This window comes from Pinus tabuliformis, chromosome 2_2, assembly GCF_031772625.1.
Source record: "Pinus tabuliformis cultivar Carrire ecotype Pingquan chromosome 2_2, CPIR1, whole genome shotgun sequence".
In the NCBI taxonomy this organism is placed as follows: Eukaryota; Viridiplantae; Streptophyta; class Pinopsida; order Pinales; family Pinaceae; genus Pinus; species Pinus tabuliformis.
Window position 1 is genome coordinate 457,981,641 of NC_142300.1, and position 20,043 is coordinate 458,001,683.

The following is a 20,043-nucleotide window of genomic DNA, read 5'->3' on the forward strand; positions in this document are numbered from 1 at the left end:
AACTTTAGGTTTGCAAATGACCCTGAATGACTAGACAATATTCTTAGCAGTCAAAGGTCCCGTGTCATTAAGATTGGACTTAGTTATAAAGGAGAATTAAGCACTGAGAAGGTTGAAGGTAAAGAATCAATCAACAATGTTAATCTAGACGAAGGACCTAAAAATGATATAGCTAAATTAAATGTAAATAAATATCATCAATAACAAAAGAGGGAAAGATATAATAGTTTGAACAACCAGGAAGGTTAAGAAAGAAATTAGCAAAAGGTATATATCTGTCAAAGGCAAAGCCATAAAAGAATCACCAGACCATATCCTCAAAGGAAAACTATCCCATGTACCAGAATATTCATTATGGTAATTTGGTCATAAAGTTGTCCATTGTAAATCCTATCTAAGACAAAATTATGTTCGAAATGAGTTTGATCAATTCTCATAAGATAGGGACAAGAGATTTGAAAATGTCCATAAGAGTAGTCTCAGAAGAAATAATTCTTTTGCTCCATTTCTCAACTACATTGAATGTTATAATTGTAAGAATTATGGGCATAAAGAAACTGAGTATACATATGGAAAGATCAGACCTTCCTCTCAGAATAAGGAAACAAAGGAAGTAGCTCAGACATAGAAAGAAAAGAGTCATACATCAGTGAAAGAGTGTGGATTTTCACTCTATGCTCAATGTCAGGGAAATCCATGGCATATTGAGAATGGGTATTTGATGCATAAGAAAAGAGATAAGTACAATACAAATAGAGACAAAAATCAAGCTAAGGACCAAAAAAATATATTCATATCAACAACAAAGGAGCACATTAATTGAAGTAATGAATTAACTAGGATTTCACGTTCGAGATAGTAAAAGGGTTTCCTAGGTTATATGTTGTGTTAGTTTGTGGTTTGTGAGTTTTATTTAGTTGTTCTCTATCTTTAACATAATTACAATTTATATGCATATGCAATAAACAATAATTTACAGATTTTATAAATCTAAGGAGAAATAACTTCCCATAGTATAGAATTTAGATTTTAACTCTTGTGACCCGAGTGAAATATCCATAATAATTTACAAATCAATCCATAATGTACTTTGGTTCTTTCTTAACAAAGAGTTTGTTTTGGGTAAATATACTCCATTGTTTCTAAATGTAAAAAATGTCTCTCCAAAATAAATATTATTGTAATAAAGCTAACAACTACAATCATAAATACTAAAATGTCATAATGAAAAGAGAGGAGTTATATTTGGATGACAGAACTTTCATTACGTTTTAGCAAGGAACTTCATTTCGCCATAAAATTGAGAAATTCGTTGGTAGTTAATACGTGGTTTAATGCAATCCATTTACTTATGTTTGTGTTTTATGTAGCCACTAATATGCCCCACTATTTTTGGTCATGTTATAATCTTAGCATGAAGCTTACATTGATGTTTCTGATGCCTACTACTGCAATCGTACTATGTAGACACTAATATGCTTCACTAGTTTTGGCATGGAAATGGTAATTATGCTTTTAATGCATGTCTTTTCAATGTTCCAACATGAGAAGATCGAATGAATGATCACTAACACTACGATATAAGCTATAATCGTGTGCTTTATTTTCACAATATCAAACGGAATTCAGGATAATTTAATGTAGTTAAAAAATGTATTTTAGTTAAATTTTCAAAAGAACATATTTATTATGACATGTTTTTGTTTGTTATTTTATTTTACATTGCGAAGATACATAAATTTTAAAATATAATTTTTTTATTAATTTAAAAATTATTATAAAATATTATTAATAAACTAATTTTAAACTAAATTATTTTAGTTGTTAGTAGAGATTTAATTTAATTTTCGATTTATCAGAAATTAGGAACATTAAAACTGTCAAGCTACAAATATTTTTTCTAGTTAGATTTGATTTCTCAAAACTTGGTAGATCTAAAATTAAAATACATCTTCTTAATAAAATTATTTGTATTTTTATAAATTTTACATTTTTATATATAAAAATATTCTTATTATTAATTTTGTTAAAATCTTAATAATATATATACTTACATATATGTGTTTTTTTTTACTTGTTTTATAAAATTTTAATGTGATATGAATAGTGTTGATGAAATATATAGAGAATTTATTTTATGTAAAAAATGAATTTTTATATGCTTATTAATTAAATTTAAATCCAAAGTTTAAAATATAATAGTTATTAATATGAATAATTATTTTAATTTATAGGGTGAAATGACTCTCTCTCTCTCTCTCTCTCTCTCTCTCTCTATATATATATATATATATATATATAGCGAGAGAGAGAGAGAGAGAGAGAGAGAGAGAGAGTAGAATTCATCATAGGAAAACTAAAATTGCATTTTTCATTTGTTGTAAGCATTCCATAAGAAAAATCCTTACGACATTGAGCTAGAAAAAGAAACTAACAACTTTGAGAAAAATACAACAAGATAATACATAAATTTAAGTCTGACAAATTGAACTTATCTTTTTTTTTGCACTTTTTACCAACCATGTGAATTTGGTTCAACAAGAACCAAAGCCAATTATCAATCTTCTTCCATATATTGAACTCCTTTGTCTAAATCTAAGCTCTCTGAAACATGAGCTTTTTTTGTGCCTCCATTCCATCCAATCCCTATAGACTTGACATTCCATAACCCTTCTGAAGAAGGGTGATGGTTCCTCACTTTGCCACGATGTCCCCATTAATTTTGTTTCTAGCTTGAGCCAAAGGATCAACATCCAAATGGACAAGATGGATCTCCTTGATATCTTCTTTTTTCTCCTTTAGAAGGTGGTGTTCTAAAAACTGCCAACCTTTTGGCCTATTAGGTTTCCTCTTTTTCTTTTTTGGATTCTTCTTCTCTTTTGGACATGTGTTTTGGAGGTGTCCTATTTGAAACAAACACAACATTGAAATGTTTTGTTTTTATAATATAAAACTTGTGACCACTTAAAATTTATGTGTTTCAATATTATGTGATATGGTAGCCCTTTGATAAGGTCTATCTCCACACGTATTATGGCAAAGGTGAAAATTCCTTTCTATGTTCTTTACAGGTTCATTATTTGAACTTGCCCAAAGTATTTCCAAGATCCTCAATAATTTTGTGGTGCAAGAGAGGGAGAGGAGGTTTGGAAGCCTCACCCACATTGACATAGTTGAGACCGCCATAGTTGTGGCATCAAACTCTGGGAACCATGGAGTGATAAAAATACTAGCTCTTCCCTAAAACCACAACCCTTCATTTAGAACAAAATCTATGTCCTTATGAGTTTCAAATTAGACTATGAAGAAACCCTTGGAGCATAAGTAAATTTCATAATTGGATGTCCACAAAGAGAAAAACCACTAGAATTAAAAGCTTTAGATTTTGGCAAAAAATTCATTAAAACTACAAATATATCCTTGAATGGAGGACAAAAAGAGGCAATGTAGCTTAAAAATATTGACTTCCATCGTTGGTTCTTGCTCGATTTGGTCAACTATGTAGGGGCCTATATTAATTTGGCTTAGATATGTTGTGGCTGAAGTCTTCCCTTACACAACGTCCTTCAAAGAAACAATATTTTTGGTTGAATTCTTGGCAGCTTGAGTAACCCCATGTAGCCTTGAGGTTAGGATTATGGAAGGATTTCTTATGATGTTTTAGTCTTTGAGTTGATAAGAACCTTGGAGAAATTTCCCTTGATATTGCAAGCTTTGAAGATTTATAGGCATATCCCATTTATCATCAATATCCTGCTTTAGAGAAAATAGAGAAGTACAACTTCCTATCCAAAAAATCAAATACTTTTCATTCATATTTTCGACAAAAATCTAGAAAAAATATTATGATTCATCTCTTTCTGAGAGGCAAAATGCTTAGACTAGGAAACATAAGGATATACTTGTAAAAAATTCACTAATGTGAAAGCAAGGGGCAAGACCTCCTCCACCTCCACCATCCATAAGGTTGAGCTAATAGAAAAAAAGGAAATAGGGGCCAAAGGGTGGGTAATTTCTCCCTATTGAATGCATCCATCACATCCTACTCAACCAAGTCTCCCTACTATCAAAATTAGAAAAAGGTTTCAGGTAAGAGGAGATAGTGGACATAATTAATGGCCTAAGAAGAAAATTGAGTTGAGTTGGCCTCAAACCCTATGTCCTTGCTTCTTTGATGGTCTTATTGGCATCCTAGTGGAAGATTGATTGGACCAGCATTGGTAAAGGAAGGACAATGAGACTGTCTAGGTGAAAGAGGAAAATAGGAGGCTTTTTCCACTCCATGACATATCCACGTAGAGGGAGACAATGCCCTGGTTCACGAGGATGGGAAGGAAACTTCGAAATCAGAAAGAATCCCTAGACTCCATTACTCTCCAATTGTGACAACTTAAATTAATGTATGAAATTTCAACATTTTGAGAGAAAAATAGGCTGGGTAATGAGACAGATTCCAAAGGCTAGGGTGATTGCTTGCTAGGGATAGTTTAAAGGTTTCCTTAGAGCATAAATTAGAGTTGGTACACAAAAGAGATGGTTGTACAAAAGGAAAAAAATTGTATTTTCTTATCAATGTGTGCTTTTATAGCAGTGGCCATGAAATAATGGGTATGCTTTTAGATGGCCACCCACTAAAACACACTAAATAAAACTTAAGAACGTGGAGAACATACATGTAGGCAGCACATTTTTCATTGGTTGACAAGATTTTACTAGTACGAGTTATTTTCGAGAGAGAGAGAGAGAGAGAGAGAGAGAGAGAGAGAGAGAGAGAGAGAATAATGGGTATGCTTTTAGATGGCCACCCATTACAACACACTAAATAAAACTTAAGAACGTGCAGAACATACATGTAGGTGGCACATTTTTCATTGGTTGACAAGATTTTACTGGTACGAGTTATTTGAGAGAGAGAGAGAGTGCAATCTCAATTGATTGGAAAATGAAAAAGAGAGGACATGGAGGATATTAAAACTACTAGAAGAAAAAGAAAAACACAACAAAATAGGGAATTTGAGCATATATAGGAAGAGGTAAGGAGGAATAAATGTGGAAAGGAAAAAAATGCAGCAGGAGGACTGAGATAAAATAAAAAATCCGAGAATAATTTTTAATGATAGAGGAATGATGTTTTGGTTAGCGATGGAGACGGAATAAATCACTTTCACGCAAGTAATTAATTTCCTCTAGAGTCCCAAATTGGCCAGAGAGAGGAGATCATGTTTCTCAAAAATCCTTGATGGATACGCTGGATGAATTAATCCTAGAAAATTCTTGGAGGATTTATGGAGGCTCCTTGTTTATAGCTTGAATTTATTGGGGTTTTGGATTCCCCAAGTTTGGTCAAACCACATTGTACTCTGAAGGGTGGAGACAACTGGCCTCTAGACCCCCCTAGCACTTTTTTGAATGAAACTCAGTTGATGCATGTAGGTGGAAGAATATCTAGAGTCCCTGGTTCAACTAGTAGTTGTGCTTACTCTCTAATCAAAAGATCTCCCATCTTCTAGAATCTGGCTCGGGGCAACAACTGCAAGTGAGAATTTGGTTGCAGTTGTATACATTTGGGTGGAGAGTCATTGTATGAGGCTCAGTTTTCGATTAGCTTTTGAGACATAAGTTCCCATTTTCTCTAATGGTAATGAATATGTGTTTACATTTCTAATATGGACTGATGATATCATGGCATCAAGGTTGGTTTAAGTTTATTTCTTATATGAGCTGACATATATGATGTTGAAATTGTTTAAAAGGTGTTGGGACAAAGTGATGAGTTTATGAATTGAGGACCTATTTTATTATGATGCTTAGCTAAGATTATATTTCAACAATGTGTGTGTTGGTTACCTTTTTTTTACAATAATATACATGGAGACCCTTTCACAATTATAATAGAATACTTCTTGTTTCTGTTGGAATATTTTACTAACATTGTGCATGTTTCTGAGTGTAAATTTTTTATTACAATCGACAGGAGCATGTGAATTAATGATTTCATGAGATGAATGGTTCTACACTAACATCCTAGATGTAGGGATTATTTCACTATGATCATGTTTAGTTGCAATAATAGAAGTGATTACTCAGTAGTGACAATGGACATTATGGAATTATTGGAAATCTTGTGTTCATTGTATGTTTGGATTGTTGAACAAGTTTAGCATAATTTTTTCATCTTAATTGGCTTATTCATGATTGAAGGCAAGGAGGCTTTGTTTCCATCCCTTGTATACATATTTATTCATTGATTAGAGAAGTATGAGATGTTGAATGTTAATTATCTAATTGCTTAGCTTATGGGGTTGTTGAACCAAAGAGAGTAAGTTTTTTGCTCTATTAATGAGCTATTCCATCTCTCTATAAATTTGGGAAGAAATGCAATTGAAAGTGATATTTATTTGGTGACATGATTATGAGTTATTATTTCCAATGTTTTTTCATAAAATTATATGGATTTATTGGTCATCAAGTGTTGGGAGAAGTGCTTGAAAAAAATAGAAAAATAGTGGAAATTTCCATGCATTGAAATGAAACAAAAAGTGAAAATTTAATTTTACGGTTAGCAGGTCAGCTAGGTTGGAGGTTGAGAGGTTAAATAAAAATGCTAGACCTCTGACAGGTTCACCTTGACCTACGACAGGATGATTTTGTGGCCGGCGCCCCAATCGCTTGCCTATTCTAGGTGGGGTGGTTGACAAGGTCGGGTTGACCCCTAGGTCAGGGGTCAAGGGGTTGGACCCTTCCTTTAACAAATGCATAACAATGTAGACGGGGGTTTACTTTTGAATTCCTTGGGATAAGTGCCTTCCACGTAGATCTGTCCATGGTGGAAGCGTAGGTGTGTTAGTGCCACATGGAGCTATCCACAATGGGATGTGGACATGTTACCTGCCACGTCAGCCACTGTGTGCTTGCGACATGGAGGTCAATTGATGTGTCAAGGGTTAAAATGGACTATATTTAAAGGACCATAAATTTTGATCTGCAAGTCAGATTGAGATGAAATTTATACCATTGGAATCATCTCGACGAGATGAACAAAACAATAATATCCATTTAAAGTTTTAAAGAAGTTAGAAAAAAGTAAAAAAAATTAGATCCCATTCCCATAATTTTACCTTGGGTTTTGGGTTAGCATAACGACTACTTACATATAACTTTTATTTGGTTCTAGGCTTTAAGAGGGTTGTTACAGGTGGTATCAGAGAAGTTGGGATCAACACTTGGACTGGATGGGCTTTATTATGAGAAAGTAACAACAGGCTCCTTCAAGGAATCTCATGTTGATTTTAGGAAATCAATAAGACAAACATTTAGGTGTTAAAAGAGAGTCTGTGAATGATAATTGTATGCATGAATGACACTCTCATCCTTTGATTTAGTTATGTAGCATGGTGCTAACAATTTCTATGTTTTTATTGTTATTGACGAGCTAAAAACTTACGTAACGTGTTGATAGATATATTTTGCTAACGATGCATACATGTATATTGATGTTAGTGATTTGTTGATTAACTGATATTAGTGTGCTAACATGGATTTTTTTGTTACAACTGGACTTACTATAATAGCTTTGCAAAAGTAAATTCATGGCACGATTTATTGTAGCATATTTACATTATCATGTATCTAATAATTGGATGTGAATGAAATCACATCACAAGCATCAAAATATAGGGAAAGCTAAATAAATGAGGTTACAAATGGAACAATATACCTTTGATGAGTCACAACATGGATATGAATAGGAAAGGGTTAATGAACAAGAGAGATCTGTTGGCCAAGGGGGAGGGGTGAACTCTCTTCATTAGATGGATACCATGAGGAGCTTAAGCACCAAGATCTGAAGCCTCAAAGAAGATAACAAAAGGTTGATAAAGTGCTAGGAGAGATAAGCTTAGGTGAATACAATCATACTGGAAAACCTCTCAGATTTATAGAGACATAGGCAGCATGAGGTGGGGGCTATTCATAGATACAAGAAAAAAACATTGGAGTAAGAATAGAAACCAAGTGGGGAAAATGGTACCAGGTCCAGGAAGAGTTAACAATAGGAAATTGAGGACACTACAAAAGGAAATGTACCATTGGGAACCCCAGAAAGAAGAACTAGCACTCTTGGGCATCACTCTGGTATACATTCCATCTCTACTACCAGAAGGTATCATCACCATTCTCATCATCATCATCATCATTAGAAAAAGAGAGAAAGAGACTATATTCCTAAGGAATTTAAGAAGGCTAAACAACCCACATTTGATGGGGATGAATAAATCTGAAGATGTAGAAGCCTAGCTGCTTTCGATGAAGAAATTGTTTAGAATCCATGACTATTCCAAGAATATGACAGAAAAGGTAGCCATGTATATTATGGAAGGAAAAGAAGACATATGGTTTGAAGATTCAAAGACTGTCAAAGGAATAACTAAAGAGAGGTTAACATGAAGCAAGTCGAGGGTTTCTTAAGAGACAATTATTTATCAGACAAATATTATGATAGCAAGGCAAATGATTTTTATTAGTTGAAAATGGTATAGATATCAGATGAAGAATACATACCATATTTCTATAATTGTTGAGATATGTTCCATATCTCAAGGATGAGAAGGAAAAAGCTTAGCAATTTATTAGTGGGTTGTCCGTGTCATTTAAATATTATATTGAGTTTTATGAACCAAAAAATTTGGACCATGCCATAAAGAAATTAAAACACTACTATGAACAAGAAAAGCACAGGAAAGAATTTAAAATCAATTGGAAATAAAAGACCACCATTTAGGATAAGAAGAACTAGTCCAAGGAAATTGTGGACAAGAAGGAAAGAAGGCACACAACCAAATGCAAGTGAAATTAAAAAAAAAAATAGTCCAACTACTGAAGGTAGTGAACACTTGATGGAAGGAGAGAAACGTAGGTCTGATGGCAAAGATCCATTTAAATGTGGAATTATGGGGAAAATCACCAAAAGAGTTGTTTCCCACACTAGAAAATCACATGGAAAAAATAACTATAGCACCTATGAAGCTCATATTGTGGGTGATGTAGTGTAGAGTCTTCCCAAATATATGCAGTTGTGGACAATCACTAGGTAGACCACGAGGCATCCATAATGGATATGGAAGGAAATTTGTGCTATCAAGTTATTTCTATTTTAATTGATCCTAGTTATAATGACAAATATATCAGTAAGAAGCTCATGGAAAAATGCAATTTGGCCAAAGAATCATAAGAATATCCATGGTTAGTTCAATTAGCGACCAAGAAAAAGATAAAAATCAATCACTAGGGAAAATCATGTGCATTGAGCTCAGTGACATGCCAATACTAGCACATTTAAATTTGTTTTTGTTAGGTTCATACAACATGTTGTTGGGCATGGACTCATTGTACATGCACATAACCAAAGTTGATTATTTTGAAAAGGAAATTGAATGCCTGAATGATGCCAAAGAAAGAATGATTTTACGTGGAAAGAAGAAGCGAACTTTAGTGAGGATGATCATAGCCACGCAAGACAAATGTAGTTGCCAAAAGGGCTGCAAATTATTTGATGTGCAAAGTTTTAGAGATGAAAAAGCTAGTGAAAACATTGGACATCAGGCAATCAAAGTGTTGACGCAATATCCTATGTTACAATAATATGGGGATGCATTTCCAATAGACATTATGGGATTACCTCCTCATAGAGAAGTTTATTTTTCTATTAAATTGATTCCTAGGGAAGAACAATTGTCCAAGGAACCATACTAGATGAGTATGCCTAAGCTAGTTGAGTTAAAATTATAGCTTAAGGAGACGCTCGATAAAGTGTATATATGGTCAAGTGTATCATTGTGGGGAGCTATAGTATTTTTCATAAAGAAACAAGATTGTTCACTCAAACTCTGCATTGTTTGTAAGAAATTAAATAAAGCAACCATCAATAACCGATATCCATTGTTATAGATAGTGTAGGTTTTAACCCTGTACAAAAATTACCTGCATACAAATTCTAAACACATAAAATAAACAATGGGATAGCATAACACATAAAACACATATACACAGAGATTTTCCCTGGATCCCAAAACCGGGACTACCAACTTGATTTTTCATTATATTCCTTTCAATGTTACAATACATATTTATACATGCTGAAGCATCCAATACCATGGACCTAAAAACCATCACGTCCAAAACCATGGACCGAAAAACCATTGCGTCCAAAACCATGTGCGAAAATCATGCACAAAACCATAGGTGGGTCCACCCAACCTAACATAGGGTCCAAAACCAAAATTTTCCAGGGCGCTGCCATGGACCCCATAGAGTGGGGTTATGGGTACCCCTCAAACCCCCTATGACCCCCCATCTAACCCCTCAGTTAACTACGTGGGCTAGTCATGGAAAGAATATAACACAACCCAACATTCTCCCACTTGTTGTTTTCTTTCCATAGGGGGACACAAGAGAGCTTAGTCATTTTTCTAGCACTGAAACTCCCATTGTTTCTCTACACCAGGAGAACTTCTCAGAGCTCACAGATTTTGTCAATGCATCTGCAGTATTCTTCAAAGTGTCCACCTTTACCAGCAACACCTTTTTTTCTTCTATCATATCCCTCACAGACACTGAACATCAATGTGCTTTGTCTTTGAATGATATGCAGGGTTCTTTGCCAAGAAAATTGCACTTTGGCTGTCACAGTCTATCCTTATAGCTTCTTGTACTAACCCCATACTTGAACACAATCTCTGCAACCAAACTACTTCCTTTCTTGCATGAGTGTTTGCCATGTATTCTGCCTCTGTAGTTGATAGTGCCACTACATATTGTTTCTTACTCATCCAACTAACTGCACCTCCAAATAGGTTAAACACATATCCACTTGTAGATCTTCTCTGATCCAGATCTCCAGCCCAGTCTGCATCAATAAAGCCATGAATATCCAACACTCTGTCCAATCCTAGTCTTCCTTGGTAGCAAAAACCATAAGCACTAGTGCCATGGAAATACTTGAAAACCTGCTTCACTATTTTCCAGTGCTCCTTCCCTGGTTTTGACATAAACCTGCTCAATGCTCCCACTGCATGTGCAATTTATGGTCTAGTACAGACCATTGCATACATTAGGCTACCGACTGCACTTGTATATGGAGCATGGGACATGTCCTCTTCCTCTTCTTGTGTCTTGGGACACTGTTCAACAGATAACCTCACACCTACAGGAATAGGAACCTTCACCAGTTTATTATCCTGCATATTAAACCTCTGCAGTATTGTCTCCACATACTTCCTCTGGTTTAACCAGAGCTTCGTCTTTGTACGATCTCTTTTAATTTCCATGCCCAAAATATAGTTTGCAGCACCAAGATCTTTCATGTCGAATTTGGAGGACAATTGGGTCTTCAAATCCTGGATAATTTCTTTGTCATTTCCAACCAACAACATGTCATCCACATACAAGACTAGATAAATAACACGGTCACAAATTATTTCAAAATACACACAGTGATCTACTTTGCTTCTAGTGAAGCCAAGTCCCCACATATATGTATCAAATTTCTGATACCGCATCCTTGGTGACTGTTTTAACCCATACAGAGACTTCTTTAACTTGCATACCAATTATTTCTTACCCTTCACCACAAAACCTTCAGGTTGCTTCATGTAGATCTCCTCTTCCAGATCCCCGTGAAGAAATATTGTCTTCACATCCATCTATTCTACCTCATAATCAAAAGCAATAGCAATAGATGAAAGTAATCTAATAGACGTTACCTTTGCAACAAGAGAAAAAATATCACCAAAATCAATTCTCGACACCTGGGAATAACCTTTTGCTACCAACCGAGCTTTGTATTTCTCCACCTTTCCTTCTGCATTTGTCTTCTTCTTGAACACCCATTTGCTACCAATGGGTTTCCTTCCACCTGGCAACTCCACCAGATCCCAAGCCTCATTTTTGTGCAAATATCCCATTTCATCAACCATGGCCTCTTTCCAGAGTTTTCCATCCTTTGAATCCACTGCTTCCTTCACAGTTCTGGGATCATCATCAGTAACAGACAAAGAAAAATTTGAATAGAAAGTAGATGGACTATACCTTTCTGGCTACCTTCTTTCTCGAACTCATCTTCTCACACCCGGAGTTTGTGGCTCTTCATCTTCTAATTGCTCCTCTGCTGTAGAGTTTGATTCTTCCTCCTTTAGCTCAAACTCTATCTTCTCAAGTTCCTTTGGTTAGACTTCATGTTTAATAACATCTTTCACCTCTCTGAACACCACATCTTGGTTGTACACAACCTTCCTTGTTACTGGGTTCCAAAGCTTATAACCATTTAAACCATCCTTATAACAAATAAAGATGCACTTTTCAAATTTACTATCCAACCTGGTTCGTTTCTCCTTTGGAACATGTACATATGCATCACATCCAAATACCCTCAGATGTGAAAGAGAGGGTTTCTCACCAGTCCTATCCTCCAATTCTGATGAAGGTGACCTGTTGACCAGGTAACATGCAGTATCCACCGCCTCTGCCCAGAATTCTATCCTAACCCGGCACCATTGAGCATGCTTCTTGCCCTTTCCATCAACGTCTTGTTCATTCTTTCTACAACTCCATTTTGTTGAGTTGTGTATGGAGTAGTCTTCTGCTGTGCTATACCACACTTCTTACATAATTCTTCAAATTCCTTGGTGCAAAACTCTCCACCATTATCTATCCTCAGCACCTTTATCTTCCTCTCTGTTTGATTTGCCACGAGAGCCTTAAATTCTTTAAACCTGTCAAAGACTTCAGATTTCTTCTTAAGGAGATATATCCATGTATTCCTTGAGAAGTCATCTATAAATGATACATAGTACACAAACTTACCCAGTGATGGAACCTTCACAGGTCCAAACACATCACTGTGCACAAGCTCTAATATCTGCTTTTCCCTCTTACTACCAGAGGGGAAACTCACCCAATTATGCTTCCCATATACACAATTTTCACAGAAATCAAAATCCACAGAGCTATTACTCATACCTTCTACCATACCTTTACCATGAAGTATTTGAAGGCCCTTCTCTCCAATATGTCCAAGCCTTTGATGCCACAACATGGTCTTCTCTCCAGAGACCACTAGATTTACTGCTCCACTTTCAGGAACCACAGAACTGTTGCACCCATCAATAACAGTGCTACCTTGCAGCTTGTACAGAGTTCCAATCCGAATTCCCCGCATCAATACCAGTGCTTCCCGAACCATCTTGTAGGTATCCTTCTTGAACACTATTTTTACACCTGCATCATCCAACTTGCTTACAGAAATTGGATTTCTAGCCAATGCAGGAATATGCAAAACACCCAGAAGTGTTCTAACCCTTCCACCTTGCAATTTCAACTCTACGTTTCTGTGACCAAAGATTCTAACCTTCCTATCATCCCCTAAGAAGACATCACCACCATCGTATTTCTCATACTCGTAGAACCACTCTCTATGGGGAGTGAAGTGAAAGGATGCACCTGAGTCAATCAACCATGCCTCATGATCTACATGTGTACTTGAAGAAGCCAAGTACACATCCCCACCTTCATTTGAGGTGGTTTTCACCTCTGCAGAAGTAGCATCATTAGATCCATTTCCTTTATTAGGAGCTTTAGATTTACAGTCCCTTTTGTAGTGCCCTTCCTTTCCACATTTCCAACACACCACCTTTATAGGTTTTCCTGGAAATTTAGATCTCCCACTCAATGACTTATTTTTGTTTTTGTTCTAGGACCGTCCTCGTACAGACAAAGCATCACCATTCTGGCTCTCCATATTTTTCCGTCTCATCTCCTCCGTCGGCAAGCATGAGACTATTTCATCAAACTGTAAGGCAGTTGCATTGCTACCTATTGCAATAACTAGACTATCCCACGAATCTAGTAGAGAACACAACAAATTGATGCACTTATCTTCATCTGAAATTTTAATATCAATAGATGCTAACTAACTTACCACAATATTAAATGCATTCAGATGCTCTATCATCGAGTCCCCATCTTTCATCCTCAGGTTATACAGCTTTTTCCGCAGGAACAGTTTATTCACTAGAGACTTAGATTGGTACAAAGTCCCTAACTTGTCCCACAAAGCCTTCATCGTAGCTTCCCATGATAAAGTTAGCAATACTGAATCTGAGACACACAATCGTATTGTGCTCTTTGCCTTCTGATCCAACTTCTTCCATTCTTCATCGAACACTCCCGTTAGTTTAGTACCTGGATCTACCGCGATTCACTGATCTTTATCCACCAATACATCCTCCATCTCGAGTTTCCACAACTCAAACCTCTGACCATTAAATTTCTCGATCTCTCTCTTTCCACTGCTCACCATCTTCTTTTACCAACAGAATCGATCTCACAGATCTCCCACTGAACAGGGTCTACCACAGGCCTGAGTGAAACCCCTCAGCAACAAAGGCGTCCCCTTGAAGCCAAAACAGCTCTGATACCAAATGTAGGTTTTAACCCCGTATAGAAATTACCTGCATACGAATTCTAAAACACATAAAATAAGCAACGTGAGAGCATAACACATAAAACACATATACACAAAGATTTTCCCCTGGATCCCAAAACCGGGACTACGAGCTTGATTTTTCACTATATTCTTTTCATTGTTACAATACATATTTATACATGTTGAAGCATCCAATACCATGGACCAAAAAACCATTGCATCCAAAACCATTGATCGAAAAACCATCGCGTCCAAAACCATGTGCGAAAATCATGGACAAAACCATAGGTGGGTCCACCCAACCTAACATAGGGTCCAAAACCAAAACTTTTTGGGGCACTACCCTGGACCCCATAGAGTGGGGTTATGGGTACCCCTCAAACCCCCTATGACCCCCCCTCTAACCCCCGATTAACTACATGGGCTAGTCGTGGAAAGAATATAACACAACCCAACAAATAGATGACTTTTTTTACTGGTTGAGGGGATCAACAATATTCTCCAAGTTTGATTTCAGGTTACAATATCATCAAGTGCATGTCAAAGAAGAAAATATCCATAAAACAACGTTCTAGACAAGATATTGGCACTACGAGCTTGTAGTGTTACCCTTTGGGATTACTAATTCCCTATCCAAATTCTTGTGTTTAATGAACAATGTATTACGTCCTTATTTGGATAAGTTCATGATTTACTCTATTGATGACATATTGTTGTACTTGAAAGCTAAGGAATATTAATAAAATCACTTGGATATAATACTAAATTTGTTGAGAGAACAAAAGCTTTATGAAAAAATTAGAAAGTGTGAATTCTTTCAGTCACAAATACATTATTTGCAACACATTATCTCTAAGGAAGGGATCCAGGAAAGATAAAGGTCATAATGGAGTGACCAACATTGAAAAATATAAATTATATTAGATCATTCATGGGATTAGCAACATCTTAAAGGAGGTTAATCCGAAACTTCTCAAAGATAGGCCATCCTATCACTTCCTTATGAAGGAAGGGAAATAAATTTGAGTGAAAAGCTAATTATGCATCAAGCTCCGAGTAGTAGAAACAATTTATAACTAATGCACCATTCTTGAGGATTGTGTATCCAGACAAACAATCTTTTCTATGTACAAAAGCTTGCAAGGAAAGGCTCAGTTTAGTTTTGATGCAGGAAAGAAAGGTAGTTTTCTATGAATCACTAAAATTAAATAAACATGAGACAAACTATGTGACTCATGATCTATAGTTAGATGGCATTTTTCATGCATTAAAAATGTAGAGGCAATACCTCCTTGGAAAAGGTTCATGCTTATGGCAGATCATGGTGGACTCCAATTGTTTGATCAAGCTAAGTTGAATGCAATAAAAGTTATGTGGCTAGTTATACTTAGCAAGTTCAAATTTGAGATCAAGTATGCAAAAGGCAAGGAGAATAGTGTTTTGGATTCGTGGAACAATTCAATTGAATCACATGGTAGACACAAGTTCACGTGGATTAGACCTAGTAGAATAGATCAAACATGTGGGCAAACATGATGAGAAATATTTGTTAGTGAAGGAGAAGCTACAACAAGATGGTGAGGATGAGGGATATCATCACACAAATGAGGGTCTAATTAAATTCAAGAACATAATTTATGTATCAAACAAAGATGATGCTTATAAAGAGGGAGTTCCATGCAAAACCATATTTTGGCCTCCCAAGATACCAAAAGACATTCATGACCATAATTTTTTTTTATTATTGGCCTAAATTGAAAATGCAAGTGACTTATTTTGTTGCTAAATTCATAGAATTCTAGCATCTAAAGGCCGAATGTAAACAACTAGAAGGCTTATTATAGCATATTTCTATTGCAAACTAGAAGTGGGAATTGATTTCCATGGATTTCATCACCGGTTTTCCAAGAACCTCTATGTAGCATGATGAAATTATGGTGGTGTTTGACAAGTTGAGTAAGGTATCTCATTTTGCAGAATTTAAATCCATCAATTTAGCTAGTTAAGGGGCTCAGATCTTCGTAAAGGAGATTGTGAGGTTGCATGGAGTTCCAAGAAAATCATTTTAGATAGAGATGCCAAGTTCACTTCAAGGTTTTGGAAGGAACAATTTCTAGGATTGGTGATAGAATTGGCCTTTAGTACATCTTATCATCCATAGACATATGGGAAAACATAGAGGACAAATAGAATCCTTGAAGTCATGTTAAGGATGTATTTGATGCACCAACCAAAGAAGTGGTAAGAGTATCTTCCATTTGTAGAGTTCGAATACAATAATCAGTACCAAGAATCTCTAAAAATGATCCCATTCGAGGAACTTTATGGAAGGAGTTGCAATACTCCTATTAGCTGGAGAAAGATAGTGAATATGGTGATTATTTGGTGTGATGTGCTCAAAGAGATGGAACAACAAATGAAGATCATCAATCATAATTTAAAGGTGGCATAAGACATGAAGGAGAGATATGAAGATCATCATAGAGTGAATAAACAGTTCCAAGTTGGGGAACATGTTTACTTCAGATTTAGACCGAAGAAAATATCCTTGAAGGTTGTTTCATGTGTCAAATTGGCATTGTTGTATTGTTTCTCGAAGGAAGTTCTTGGCTACAAAACTGCGTCAGGAAACCAACTCAACTAACTTTAGGTTCAAGCTAGACCTCAAACGATAGGGGGCTCCCTCAATATTACAAAGTTTTTTGTTGGTCACTGGTACTGGACAATAGCCTATGAAGCACAATGACCATATATAGGATTTTTTTTATAGGTGGTTACAGTTGAGTCTAAGTATATGCTAATAAACAAAGCCCTCTCTTGTAGAGGCCCGATTAAAGTGCGAAAATTTATCTATGACAAAAAAACATAGCTGGAAATGTTTTGATGGAGAAATTGAACAATTAAATATCCTTCGAGGATGTATAATTGTCTAACTAAGAACATAAACGTGTACAAAGATCTCTACAACAAATAACAATACATATTTTTTTTTTATAGAAGCAACAATTTATTGATTTAGAGGGATCAACAGTGACACATTATCACCATTATCTACTTAGTAAAGAAAATAACACTACAGTAGGATTTCAGGCAGGTTGATACTCAACCTCACCTTGAACTATGTCTTATACAACGTCAAACATATGTAGAAAAAGATATGTAATAATGGAAGCCAGGGAAAATTTTAAGGATGGAAAATTATCTTGAATTTTAAAAAAATGTCTAATTGCACTAGTCCCTAATATGAAAAATATAAAATATTTATTGATGTATTTGAAAAGGTGTTCAAATTTATCATGATTTTATATATACTCTCTATATAATTATGTCGATTTTTAAGGTAAAAGAATTTTAAATTTTAAAATTTAGCTGAATCGTTTTTATAAAAGATGGAAATTGGTGAATCTTTTTTTTGGAAAAATCATGGAAAATTATCCCACCTGCGAATATTAGCCCCTAAAATTTTCCATAATGGAAGCACAAATAGGTTATCAAGTTTTATCATAAAACTCAAGACAAAAATGTTCAATATTAACTCTCTATAATAGGAAACTTTACAAATAAATCTCAGGGTTCTGGCATCAAAATCCAACCCATTTTACATTACAAATCAAACAATATATAGGAAACATAATCCTGAATTGTTACAATTTTCCTAGAATAAAATCCTAAACAAGAAACTAAAAATATGCAGGTTTTAACCCCGTACAGAAATTACCTGCATACGAATTTTAAAACACAGAAAATAAACAATGTGAGAGCATAACACATAAAACACATATACATAGAGATTTTCCCCTGGATCCCAAAACCGGGACTACCAGCTTGATTTTTCATTATTGTTCCTTTCATATACATGCCGAAGCATCCAATACCATGGACCGAAAACCATCACGTCCAAAACCATGGACCGAAAACCATGACATCCAAAAAACATGTGCGAAAATCATGCACAAAACCATAGGTGGGTCCACCCAACCTAATATAGGTTCCAAAACCAAAATTTTCATAGAGTGGGGTTACCTGCACACCTCAAACCCCCTGTGACACCCCCGCTACGCAATCGGCGCAACGAAGCGGGGGCTTTGCCCCCCCTCTAACCCCCTGGTTAACTACGTGGGCTAGTCGTGGAAAGAATATAACACAACCAAAAAAAATAAATAATATTTCTAATTTACTCCAACAAACTTGGAAATGCTAGAAACTTCTCAACCTTCAATTCTGGAAATTGGTTTATTGATGTCGATTTTCCTGCCTGAAATTTTAAGCTGATCCTTTGACTGTTGATCTTCCTCCTTGTTCAGATGCTAAAATCATGTCCCTTGCTGGAGTATAAAAGTCAAATACATTATATATGGAGCCAAATTTTATTTAATAGGTTTATTTATTAATTTAAATTATCATTTTATTAATTTTATTTTTCATTTATTTTAACCCCATGCATTTGATTTTACTAAATAGTAAAACTATAGTTCTATCGTTGATTACAAATTATTAAATTTATTAAACTAATCGATATTATTATTTGTTAAAATATAAATTTTAAATTGAATATTATTTCCAATCCCAATGCATAAATCTATGGTTATACTTGATTGTTGGGGGGTGGGTGTGTGGTCTACCTACCAACATTTAAGGAAGCGGGGCAAGGGTCTACCTACCGAAATTTAACGAAGTGGATGGGGAGGTCGTCATTTTTTAGTGCGACTTTTTAGACTTTTCGGTGCCGAAATCCAGTGGAAAAATTTAAGGTGAAAACTTGATTTGTGTTATTTAAAATGGTTTTTTTGACTGTATATATGAATTCAGCATCCTAAAAAACCCCTAGGGCACTTTGATTTGGTGGGCTATGTAAATTAGTGAATGGAGTTTTTTTTTAACTTGGAATTTTATTTTTCTTTTTACTTTTTTTTTAGTTATATAATTTTATTCAATTCACTTTTAATTCTAAATCTAATTAATATAACCCTAATTAATTTCTTAATTGTACTAATATCAATCATTATATATATATATATATATATATATATATATATATATATATATATATATATATATATATATATATATATATAATTTATTTATATTTGTAAATTTAATTAATCTAATTGTTGATGGTGCTGAAAATACATCAACTAAGTGGGTCTCCCTGATGAAAAGTCCCAATTAGATTTCACACCATTTGTTGTAGGAGCCCCTTTGGTAATAGGGTTTGGTTGTCGTATATTCTTAGGGATATGCCTTGGATACAATGTTCAGCACGAGAGAGTAATGCACAAGTTATTTCCAATTAGCAAATGAGTATTCCTTATGGAATGCAGCAAGGTTATTCCACCAAAAAGGGAAAGAAAAGTGAGCCTTTTAAAGACAAGTAATAGTACTAATACAGAAAAGGCACACGATCGTATACATATGAAAGAATCGTTGGACAACTAGAGAAATAGCACAATTAAAAGCAATGATTATTAAAACACATACAACATACCTTCAACAAGATAAGTACCACAGACACCGAAATAGTTCAATTTCTTTAGTACAGACGAAAACAACATACGTCACAAAAA